Source organism: Balaenoptera ricei, chromosome 15 (genome assembly GCF_028023285.1).
Source record: "Balaenoptera ricei isolate mBalRic1 chromosome 15, mBalRic1.hap2, whole genome shotgun sequence".
In the NCBI taxonomy this organism is placed as follows: Eukaryota; Metazoa; Chordata; class Mammalia; order Artiodactyla; family Balaenopteridae; genus Balaenoptera; species Balaenoptera ricei.
This window is the reverse complement of record NC_082653.1, coordinates 74,048,003-74,060,302: the sequence shown is the minus strand read 5'-3', so window position 1 is coordinate 74,060,302 and position 12,300 is coordinate 74,048,003. Positions and strand designations below refer to the sequence as shown.

At 39.8% G+C, this 12,300-nt stretch overlaps 1 pseudogene; it reads left to right on the top strand.

Annotated features, from left to right (window-relative positions):
- Window positions 1–5,109: 5,109 nt before the first annotated feature.
- On the top strand, window positions 5,110–5,999 carry LOC132349189 (olfactory receptor 7A5-like; annotated as a pseudogene).
- Window positions 6,000–12,300: the final 6,301 nt, after the last annotated feature.

The following is a 12,300-nucleotide window of genomic DNA, read 5'->3' as shown; positions in this document are numbered from 1 at the left end:
AATGGTTTTATAAAATAGTATTTGTTTCCTATATAGCTTTTAACTATATGAATAAAATTATTTTTCTCTTTCAGATCCATTTTCGTGTTAAACAGAGGTTCCAGATTTATGTAGCATAGAAAGTTTTAATAAGTCAGCATTACTAAAAACTTATAAGTGTACTTTACTTTTCCTTAGGGTTTTTATTTGCTTGATTATTTATTTGATATTAATGTAAATTGTATTTTTTAAATTTCATGTTTCTACTTGATCATGGCTAGTAATACACATTCCAATGATTTTTGTACATTTATCTTGTATTCTGTAACCCTTCTAAAACTTGTTAAATTCACTAATAAGTTGTAATAGCTTTCTTGGTAGATTTATTTGGATTTCCTAGCTACATGATTATTTGGTATCTGAGTGAAAGCCATTTACTTTTCCAAATTTTATGTCTTTTATTTTCCTGCCTTACTTAATTGACTATGACTTTTAGCACAATGTTGAGTAGAAGTGGTGACAGTGGGCTTCATTATCTCGTTCTCAATGTTAGAAATAGATACAGTTCAATCTATCATTTGTTTCCAGTTTTATTGAGCTATAATTGACATAGAACATTGTATAAGTTTAAGATGTACAATGTGTTGATTTGATACATTTATATAGTGCAAAATTATTACCAACATAACATTAGCTAACACACCTTCTTACTGTCAGGTAGTTACCATTTCTTTGTGGTGAGAACATTTAAGACCTATTTTCTTAGTACATTCATGTATATAATATGGTATTATCAACTATAATCACCATGCTGTACATTAGATTACTGTACAGAACTTGTTAACTTTATAGCTAAAAGTTTGTACCCTTTGACTGATAATTCCCCATTTTCCCCAACCCTGGCTTCTGGTAACCACCATTCTCTGTTTCTTGAATTTGGCGTTTTTAGATTCCACATATAAGTGATATCATACAGTATTTGCCTTTCTCTGTCTGACTTAGTTCACTTAGCATAATGTCCTCAAGTTTCATCCAAATTGTTGCAAATGGCAGGATTTCCTTCTTTCTTGTGGTTGAATAGTACTCCACACTTCTTTATTCATTCATCAATTGACATACCCTGAAGTTGTATTTATATCTTGCCTATCGTGAATAATGCTGCAACAAACATGGGAATATATACCCAGAAGTATGATTGCTGGGTCACATGGTCGTTCTAATTTTAATTTTTTGAGAAACATCCATTTTTTTTTTCCATAGTGGCTATACAAACTTCCATTCCCAGCAACAATACACAAGGCTTCCATCTTCACTAACACTTGTTATCTCTTCTCTTTGGGATGATAGACATTTTCACAGGCACGAAGTGACATCTCATTGTGATTTTGATTTGCATTTCCCTTATGATTAGTGATATTGAGCACTTTTTCATGTGCTTGTTGGCCATTTTTATGTTTTCTTTGGAAAACTGTCAATTCAGTTTCTCTGTCCATTTCTTAATAGGATTGGTTTTTTGTTTTGTTTTTAATATGGAGTTGTACGAGTTCTTTATGTATTTTGGATATTAGCCCTTTGTCAGATAATAATTTGCGAATATTTTCATCCATTCAGTAGGATGTCTTTCATTTTGTTGATGGTTTCCTTTGCTGTGCAGAAGCCTTTTAGTTTGATGGTGGCCCACTTGTTTATTTTTGCTTTTGTTACGTTTCTTTTGGTGTCAAATCCAAAAAATCACCACCACGACTGATGTCAAAGAGCTTACTGCCTTTGTTTCCTCCTAGGAGTTCTTTGGTTTCAGGTCTTACATTCAAGTCTTTATACATTTTGAGTGAGATTGGTGTATTGTGTAAGGTAGGTGTCCAGGTTCATTCTTTTGCATATGGCTGTCCAATTTTTTTAAATTAATCAATTAATTAATTAATTAATATATTTTGGGCTGCGTTGGGTCTTTGTTGCTGTGCGTGGTCTTTCTCTAGTTGTGGCTAGCGGGGGCTGCTCTTTGTTGTGGTGTGTGGGCTTCTCATTGCGGTGGCTTCTCTTGTTGTGGAGCACAGGCTCTAGGCATGTGCTTCAGTAGTTGTGGCACATGGGCTCAGTAGTTGTGGCTTGCAGGCTCTAGAGCACAGGCTCAGTAGTTGTGGCACACGGGCTTAGCTGTTCCCCAGCATGTGGGATCTTCCCGGACCAGGGATAGAACCCGTGTCCCCTGCATTGGCAGGCAGATTCTTAACCACTGTGCTACGGGGGAAGTCCCTGGCTGTCCAATTTTCCCAAAATGATTTACTGAAGAAACTGCCCTTTCCCCATTGTATATTCTTGGCTCCTTTGTCATAAGTTAATTGGCATATGTGCATGGGTTTATTTCAGGAATTTCTATTCCATTTCATTGATCTATGTGTCTATTTTTATGCCCGTACCATACTGTTTTGTAATATAGTTTGAAATCAGGGAGTGTGATGTCTCCAGCTTTCTTTATCTTACATCAGATTGCTTTGACTATTTGGGATCTTTTGTGTTTCCATACAAATTTTAGGATTCTTTGCTCAATTTCTGTGAAAAATACCATTGGAATTTTGATAGAGATTGCATTAAATCTGTAGATTGCTTTTGCTAGTATGGATATTTAAACAATGTTAAGTCTTCCAATCCATGAGGATGGAATTTCTTTCCATTTATTTGTGTCTTCTTCAATTTCTATATCAATGTCTTAAAGTTTTTAGTGTAAAGGCCTTTCACCTCCTTGAATAAATTTATTTCTAGGTATGTTACCTTTTTGATGAAATGTAAATAGAATTGTTTTCTGAATTTCTCTTTCTTATATGTTATTAGTGTATAGAAAAGCAACAGATTCCTGTATATTGATTTTGTATCCCACAACTTTACTGAATTCATTTATTAGTTTTAACAGTTTTTGGTGGAATCTTTAGGGTTTTTTATATATAATACCATGTCACATGCAAATAGTGACAATTTTACTTCTTCCTTTTCAATTTGGATGCCTTTTATTACTTTTTCTTGTGTGATTTCTCTGGCTAGGACTTCCAATACTATGTTGAATAGATGTGGCAAGAGTGGAATATTTGAACACATAAATAATTAATGGAAGATTGAATCAGTAATCAAAAATATCCCCAAAAAGAAAAACCCAGGAGCAGATTGTTTCACTGAGTTCTACCAAACATTTAAAGAATTAATACCAATCCTTCTCAAACTAAAAAATTGTCTGAAAGAGACAAGTTGGAGAGGAAGAAGTACATGGGCGTGTGGAGGTGGGAGTCAAAGATGGTGGTCAAAATGACGAGCAGGTTTCCAGCAAAAGTTATCAGGTACTGGTTGATGAACACATTAATATGTCAGGAGAGTGACACACCCTGATTCCATGGGGGTAAGACAGGGAAACTCTGTATTTGGAGCCCTTTCAATCCTTACTCTATATGTCTCTTAATTTGTTCCTCAGTTGTATCCTTTTTGATAATAATAATCACTAGGATAGTGTTTTCATGAGTTCTGTAAATTGTTCTCATGACTTATTGTACCTGAGGAGTTCTTGGGAATTCCAGAATTTGTAACCAGTTGGCCATAATTGTGGCTTAGTGACCCCTTGAATTTGAGGACCCCTCGAATTAGTTTGACACTAATTCCGGGTGGTTAATGGCAGACTTGAATTGTACACCCAGTTAGGGTTGAAACAGAATAACTACATATGCTTTATTTCATAGCACTTCTCGGAGAAAGGGCTTAATACCATCCTTTTATAATGTATGTGTTGTTGGCAGAATTCCAAGATGGCCTCCATGACCTTCACCTTTCTTAGGGTGATGTCAGCAAGATGACAGTAAAAGAATTTCTACCACCTGTCCCCACCCAGAAACATCAAATTGATAATGATATAATTATGATAATGATATCCATCATTATAACTATAAGCTGTTATATATATATTTATTTATGTAATTTTAGTACATGACAGAAAATGGCCATACCAATATGGAGGCCCAGATTTATTTGTCATGAGATGCTTTTAAATTGGGAATTCTGGGTACCATTTCTACATTCTTTAGAGGCAGGATAATATCTGTGGCTGATGTGAGTTGTATTTACTCCTAGCCTAATCAATGAGGCTGGGAATGGGAAAGGTATGGTAGCAACAGCCTAGGAGACCATGGTCCAATCTCTGTGTGTGTGTGTGTATGTGTGTGTTTGGGTGTTTGTGTACCTTGTGAAGTGAGAACATCCCTAAAGGCAGGGTACGTGGCCTCATAATTCCAAGGTGACTTTTACATTACAGAGACCAGAAATAAACCAACAGATGGTACTAAGGAGGCAATCAATTTAGAGGATGTCCTTGCAACAAAATTAATAAGGTGCAAGAGGAACATGGCGTGGATGAGGGACCTCCTCTAGCTTAGCTTCAGCAGCAGCAGGGAAACCACCTGGTTCCTCAAATTTTTCTGACACTGTTTCTCATCGTGCTCCTTCTTGCTCATACCTCTTTGACATACCTGGTTCCTTCGGAGCCTTGATTTTTCTGAAACAAGCACATTTCTTGGAGCTATTGCACTGGCCATTCCTGCACTTAGGCACACACTTCAGATAACTTCCTGGATCCAACCCTGTCTTCCTTACAATCTGTGCTCAAATGTCACCTTGTTTGCCGGTGTTACCTAAACACTCAGTAAAAAAAAATCACACTCCCTGTCTACTGTCTCCTTTATGACTGATTATTTTTCATCACAGCGCCGCTCACCATCTGACATGTTACGTGATTTTTTATTTTCTTATATTCTTTTTCTATCATTGGATTGTAGAGAGTTTTGTTTTTCAGTGCCCTATATTCATGGCCTAGATAGTTATTGGAAAATTGAGTTATCACTCAATTAATATTCCTCAAATGCATGAAGCATGAAAGAATTTCATGTAAAAATTGTAAGACACATAACATCTTGGGAAAAAGCTGAAAGTAGGACAAAAATTCATAAACAGAGATGGTACAAGGAATCCTAGAGAGGGGACAAAATCCATAGACAATTTGTTGAAATTAATTAATTTCTTGACTGCAAAATGTAAATGTAGGTGAAAATTAAACATGTTACTGATGTTTTTCTCACTTCTTGTAGTCACGTACACTACATGGAACCAGGGAACCTTACAGGAGTTATAGAATTTCTTCTATGATTTTTAGAGTAACCAGAATTCCAGCCGCTCATATTTGGGCTTTTCCTCTCCATGTACATGATCACTATGTCTGAAATCCTGCTCATCGTCCTGGCCATCAGCTCAGACTCCCACCTCCACACACCCAGCCAACCTGTCCTTCTTCTCCAACGTGTCCTTTGCAGGTTTCTGTTTCACCTCCCCCACGATCCCAGAGATGATGCAGAACATCCAGACACACAGCAAAGTTACAACCCTTGAAATCTGCAGCAGGAAGATATATTGTTTCCTACCGTTTGCAGGATTGGACAACTTTCTCCTGGTTGTGGTGGCCTATGAGCACTTTGTAACCATCTCTCACCCCCTGCGCTACACCATCACCATGAACCCCCAGCTCTGGGGACTGATGGTTCTGGTGTCCTGGGTCATGAGTGCCATGAATTCCTTGCTACAGAGCTTGGTAATGTTGGGGCTGTTCTTCTATGCAGACTTGGATATCCCCACTTTCTCTGTGAGCTCAGTCAAGTGGCCCAACTTGCTTGTTCTGTCAACTTAATAACATAATGATACATTTTGCAGCTGCACTGCTGGGTGGTGTTCCCGTGGCTGATATTCTTTACTTATATTCTAAAAGAGTTTCCTCCATACACGGAATCTCATAATTTCAGGGAAAGCATTAAGCCTTGTCCATCTGTCCATCTTACCTCTCAGTTGTCTCCTTATTTTACTGTATGTGTCTATGAATGTACTTAAGCTCTGCTTCTCCACACAGCTCACATTCAAGTGCAACAGCCTTGGTGATGTAAACTGTGGTCATGTCCATGCTGAACCCCTTCATCTACAGTTTGAAGAACAAAGACATATAAAAACAGCTTTGAAAAGACTCTTTGGGAAGGAAACTATAAAAGACCAATTGTCCTAGGGCTGAAGAAGTACCCATGATTGCAAGGATCAAAGCCTGTGAGCCAGAATTTCCAATTATTTTATCAGAGTGTGGCAGTAGGACTTGCTACTTTTTTATTGCTAGAGTTTCTATTTCTTTGATTTCAACTTCTCTCTACAATTTATACAGCTCACTTTATTAAGCTTTCTGCCCTGACAATGAACAGGGTTATTTCCCCTTTGTCATTCTCATATTCTCTCAAATTTATTCCCAACCTTGGACTTAAAATATTTGGCAATTCTCATTTATCTCATGGGACAACTTAGATTTCTTTAAAATAATTTATTCTCAGGTGACGTAGATCACACTAATTTTTGTTTGATTTTACTAAAAGAATAGCCATGAGTTACACAACTCCTATGGAAAAACTAAGCAACCAAGGCAATTTATATAATTTTATAACACAGAAAAATCTGAGACTACAGTTTTTCACTTTTATGCCCAATATTCATTGTATATCAATCACTGACTTATTTGCTCTCCCTGAATATATAGACTTTGAAATGCTAGTGTCTCATGGTCATAGGGTTTGATTTTCCTCGTTAAGATTCTATTCTCTTATTCAAGCCCATGTCCACGCTGTCTACCAGATTTACTGGCATAATGATTATCAAATACATTTATCCAAGTTTTTAATAATTTCAATCTCTTTTGTAAAGAACTCTTTCTGTTCATTAATTTTATTCCTGTGTTCATTGAATTGTCCTTCTGAGTTTTCTTGTGGCTTATTGAATGTCTTTGTAACAGATATTTTGGATTCTTGATCAGCTAGATTGCAATATTCCATGCCTTTTTGTTCAGCTGCTGGAAAATTATCATTTTCTTTTTATGATGGCCTATTTCCTTGATTTTTTGTTAGTTTCAGGTGTATAGCAAATTGATTCGGTTATACATATGTATATAGCTATATTCTTTTAAAATTCTTTTCCATTATAGGTTGTTACAAGATATTGAATATAGTTCAATATACTGTATGTGCTATACAGTAAAACTTTGTTGTTTATCTATTTTATATATGGTAGTGTGCATCTGTTAATCCCATACTCCCAATTTATCCCTCCCCCTGCTTCCCCTTGGGTAACCATAAGTTTGTTTTCTATGTCTGTGAGTCTGTTTCTGTTTTGTAAATAAGTTCACTTGTGCTATTTTTTAGATTCCACATATAAGTGATATCATATAATATTTTTCTTTCTCTGTCTGACTTACTTCACTTAGTAGGATAATCTCTAGGTCCATCATATTTCCTTGATTTTTAAATAGTGTTTATAGGTACGCACTTCTGCTTTCACATTAGAAGTAGCAGAAACCTTAACTAAGTAAGCTTTTATGTCTTCTTTGGCTCTTACAATTCACCAGGCCGGCTATTAGAATCCTTTCTTTTGTACTCCAGAAGGTGGTGCTATAGCTCAAGTTTGTATTTTCTCCCTTGCCCCCCCCAACCTTGGCCTGTTATCTGAGCACCCTCTGTGTCAACTAGGGCTCACTCTGGCAGATGCACTTCGGATGTGACAGCAGAGTAGAAGGAGGTATGGGTTTAGCACTTGGGGTTCTTGGAGTGCCCACAGTTGGTGGGTGTTTCCTCGAGTGAGGTTCTCCAGCAGGTTTGTGGGCAGACTTCCTGCTGAAGTCCTGAAGCAGATAGCAGGAAACGATCCTTTAATGCCCCTTGATATTCTTATCTGTTTCCTTCCCTTTTTCCTCTCTCCCCTCAGTCATGGAGGTCCCTCCTCAGGAATCTGGTTGCTGCTGGAGAGAAATGGGTTTCTCCAGCTGCAATTCGCATAACTGGGATAGTGGGCCAGTCACTCATCACTTCCGTTTTCCACCAACTCCATGGGAGGCGTCATGGCTTTCCACCTCCTCTGTTGGAGGAGTCACCACCACTGCTGCCAAAAGCTCAGTCCCTTGTTAGTGTCACCCTGGGGAGATGGGCCACCTTGGCAAGTTTCTCCCTCTCGCCTCCAAACTCATCCTCACCTTGTTCCAATGGCATGCTAAAATCCCCCTCAGGCAGGCTGGACTTCCACAAATTCTCTCTCTCTAGAGGGTCTCTTGGTCTCTTCCCAGTTTGGCAATCTCCAGGCTCTCCTCCCCTCCATCCCCTGCCCCGCTGTGACTAGTGGGGGTGGAGCAGGTTTGCTGTCTCCTTTGGATCTACAGCCCTTACTGAGGTCCTGTTTGTTTATTTTCAGGTACACAGGTGGGCTAGAAACCTCCTGGCTTCCTTGATGTAATGTGCAGAGGCACTTTTGTTCAGTTATGGATGTCTAATTAGTTGTTTAAAAAGTGGGAGGGAAAAGAGGAGCAACTTACCCCGCTGACCATATGCTGATATCACTCCTACAAGTCTATCCCTGCTGATATTTCTAACTCTAATCCATTACTACATAGATTATTCTAACCTTCGCCCCTTGCTTATCCCTAAATTCCCACTCCAACATTGAGAAAACCAACTCCCATCATCCACAATCTATTTACTTCATTGTTCAATTCTAATGTGCATGTACAGCAGTATCAGAATTATTAACTAGTACATCTGTGAGAAATACCTTTATCAACTAGAGCACAGTGTTTGTGTGCAGTTATTTCTGGCTTAGCCTTATCAATTCCAGCATTTCCAAAGTCACTTAGGTTAGTACATTTCATTCCCCCATCCCTACAGTGAGGTTGTCTTGTACATTTGTAATAGTTTGACTCTCATGTCACATTCTGCATTCCCTCCTGGGATCCTTCAAACATAGCCAAATGATTTTTCTTTAAATTTGTATACTTAAGTTTCACTCTTCGTGCTGTAAAGTTCTATGAATTTTCAAAAAATGCATAATGTCTTCATCATAACAGTAGCATACAGAATAGGTTTATCACCCTAAAAAAATATCCCCTGTGCTTCATCTAGTTAACCCTCTTTGACTCTCATTTCCTTCCTGACAACCACGGACCTTTTTACTGTCTCTATAGTCTTACCTTTCCCAGAATGTCACATAATTAGACTCATGCAGTATGTAGCCTTTTCAGATTGGCTTCTTTCACTTAGCAATACATATTTAAGGTTCTGCCATGTATTTTCATGGTTTGACAGCTCATTTTTTTAAAACCACCAAACAATATTCCATTGTATGGATATAATAGTTTATTTATCCATTCAGCTGCTGAGGGATATCTTGGTCTTGATGATTATCAGGGTCTGGGTAGTGTTAGAATAGAGCTAAGGGTAAGGGTCATGGTCAAGATTAGGGTGGCTGTGAGTCTCAGGGTCAGGGTAAGCATTAAGTGAAGGTCAAGATAACGATGAGATTCATTGTAGAGTGAGGGTTTGGGTCAGGATCAGGGTCAGGGTCACAGTCAGGGTCAGGTTGATTGTCAACATCAAAAGGGCCCGGGTCAGTGTGATGGTCATGATCAGGGTCAGAGACAGTGTGTGGGACCAGTTCAGAGTCATTTTGAGGGTGAAAATCAGAATCAGTATTTGTGTGAGCACCAGGGCCAGAGTCAGGTTGAGCACCAGGATCACAGTCATGGTTAATGTTAGGTTCAGAGTCATAGTCTGTGCAAGGGTCAGGGTCAGCTTGAAGGTCAGAGTCAGGAAGGGAGTTAAGGTGAGAGTCACAGGGACAGGGTGAGGGTAAGGTCAAAGTCAGGGTGATGGTCAGAGTTAGATTAACGTTGAGAGTCATGATCAGGATCATCGTAAGCCGAGTGTGAGGATCAAGTAAAGGTCAGAATGAGGAAGAGGTTCAGCATCAGTTACAGTGTCAGGGTGAGAGTCAAGGTGAGAATTAGGGTCAAGATGGGTGTGAAGATGAGGTTCAGGGTCAGGGTCATGGTTCAGGAGAACTTTGGGATGAGGTCAGAGTCAGGTTAAATGTCAGTGTGAAGGTTAGCAATGAAGTGAGGGCAAGGGTCAGAGTGAGGGATTAGCATTAGGATAGGTTGTAGGTCAAGGTGAGGTTGATATCAGAGTCAGGTTGAGTGTCAGCATCAGGGTGATGATCAAGGTCAGCATGAGGGACAGGTTCCAGGTTAGGGTGATGATGATAAGCAAAATTGGTGACCACATTGCATCAGTGTCAGAGTTAGGGTAAGCTTCAGGGTAAAGGTCATGCTCAGTGTCAGGGACAGAATTAGCTCTGTATCATGTTTGGTGTCAGGGTGAGAATCTAAGTCAAAAGTCATTCTAAGACCACCAATCTGCTTTCTTTCTCTATGGATTTACTTATTCTGTATATTTCAGATAAATGGAATCATACAATGTGAGACCTTTGTGTCTGGCATCTTTCACTTAGCATGATGTTTGCAAGAGTCATCCACACCGTAATATGCATTAGTATTTCATTTCTTAAAAAAATGTTTTTGGCCGTGTAATTGTTTGATATTTAATTGCTCCATTCATTTTTATGACTGAATTACTATTCCACTATAGGTATATACCACAATTTGTCTATTCATTCATCCATTGATGGACATTTGGGTTATTTCCATGATTTTTCTATTGTGAATAGTGCTGCTATAAACATGTGTGTATGCAGAAAAAAAAAAAAAAAGTCATCCTAGGTTCAGATTCAGCATGAGGGTAAGTAAATCAAATTTATGGTCAGGGTGAGGGTCAAGATGAGGGTTATGGCAAGGGTCAATGTCAGGGTCAACGTCAAGATAAGTGTTAAGTTCAGGGTCAGCCTCAGAGTGAGGGTCATATCAAGGAATAGATAAGGCTGAGGGCAGGGTGAGGACCAGGGTCAGGATAAGTATGGAGTGAGCATCGGGCTTATGGTAAAAGTAAAGGCTAGGTTCAGGGTCAGGGTCAGAGTGAGGGTCAGTAAAAGTTCAGCGTTAATATGACAATAGTGTCTGGGGCAGGGTCAGCTTCAGAATCAGGATTAAGGTCAGGCTGCTTTCAGTGTGGGAAGATCATCAGGGTCAGGCTCAGGGTAAGGTCAAAGTCAGCTTGAGGGTCAATTTCAGGTAAGGTTCAGGGGAACAAGGACATCAGTATATATTTGGGGAGATGGTCACGTAGAGGGTGAGGATGAGCGTGTTTTTAAATGTAGGTTTTATTATTATTCAAATATGGGGAGGCCAACAGATCAGCAGACAGTTATCATTGAAAAGATAGTTTGTGACAGTTCCCAAGAGGAGGGGCATGTCATGCCACACAGGCCACATGGAGAAGCCACAGTTGACCACAGTTGGTCAGGAGGCAAAGGGAGAGAGGTCAGAATCAGGTAAATTTAAAGGTAAAGATCAGTGTCAGGTTCAGGGTGAGGTCAATGCTAATTTGTGGGTCTTGATGAAGGTAAGGGTCATGCTCAAGGTCAGATTGAGTGTCATTGTGAGGGTCAGAATGGGGGTTAGTGTCAGAGTCAGGAAGAACAGTCAGGGGTGTGAGGCAAATGTTCAGAGTCATGATCAGGAAGAGGTCAAGGTCAGTTTCAGCACCAGGATCAGGGTCAGGATCAGGGTGGGGTGCCAACCCGGGCCAGAGTGAGGGAAGGGTAGTGTCAGGGTGATAGTCTGGTTCAGGTTAAGCATAAGTTTCAGATTCAAGGCAGTGTCAAGGGCCTAGTGAAGGTATGTGTAAGGGTCATTGAAGAGTCAGAGTGAGGTCAGGCTCAGGGAGAAGGTAATGGTCAAGTCAGGGTAAATGGAGAGTGAGTATCAGAGTCAGGGTCAGGGTCAGGTAAGGGTCAAGTTTATGGCCATGATGAGAGTCGTGGTGAGGCTGAGATTCAGGGCCAGGGTGAGGGTCTAGTTGAGTGCTGGTGTAGGGTTAGCATCAATGTTAGGGGCAGGGTGAGGGTAAAGATGAAATTGAAGGTAAAGGTGAGAGTGAGAGTCAGGGTTAGGTACAGAATCAGGGTCAGGGTGAGAATGAGATAGAGTGTTTAAATGAGTATCAGGATCAAAGTCAGGGTGAGTGTCACAGTCAGACACAAGGTAAGAGTGAGTAACAAGGTGAGATTCAGGTATTGAATAGAGGTGGTGTCAGAATGAGAGTGAGAGTCAGAGTCAAGGTGAGAGTGCATATACACTTCAGGGTCAGAGTGATGGTTATAATCAGTGTTTAGGTCAAACTGAGGGTCAAGGTCAGGGTCAGGTGAGGATGAGTGTGACAGTCAAGTTCAGTGTGAATGTCAAGTAAGGGTCAGGGTGACAGAGATTCAATGGCAATGTGAAAATCGGGGACGTGGGGAGGGTCAGGGTAGGATCAACATCAGAGTAAGGTGGGG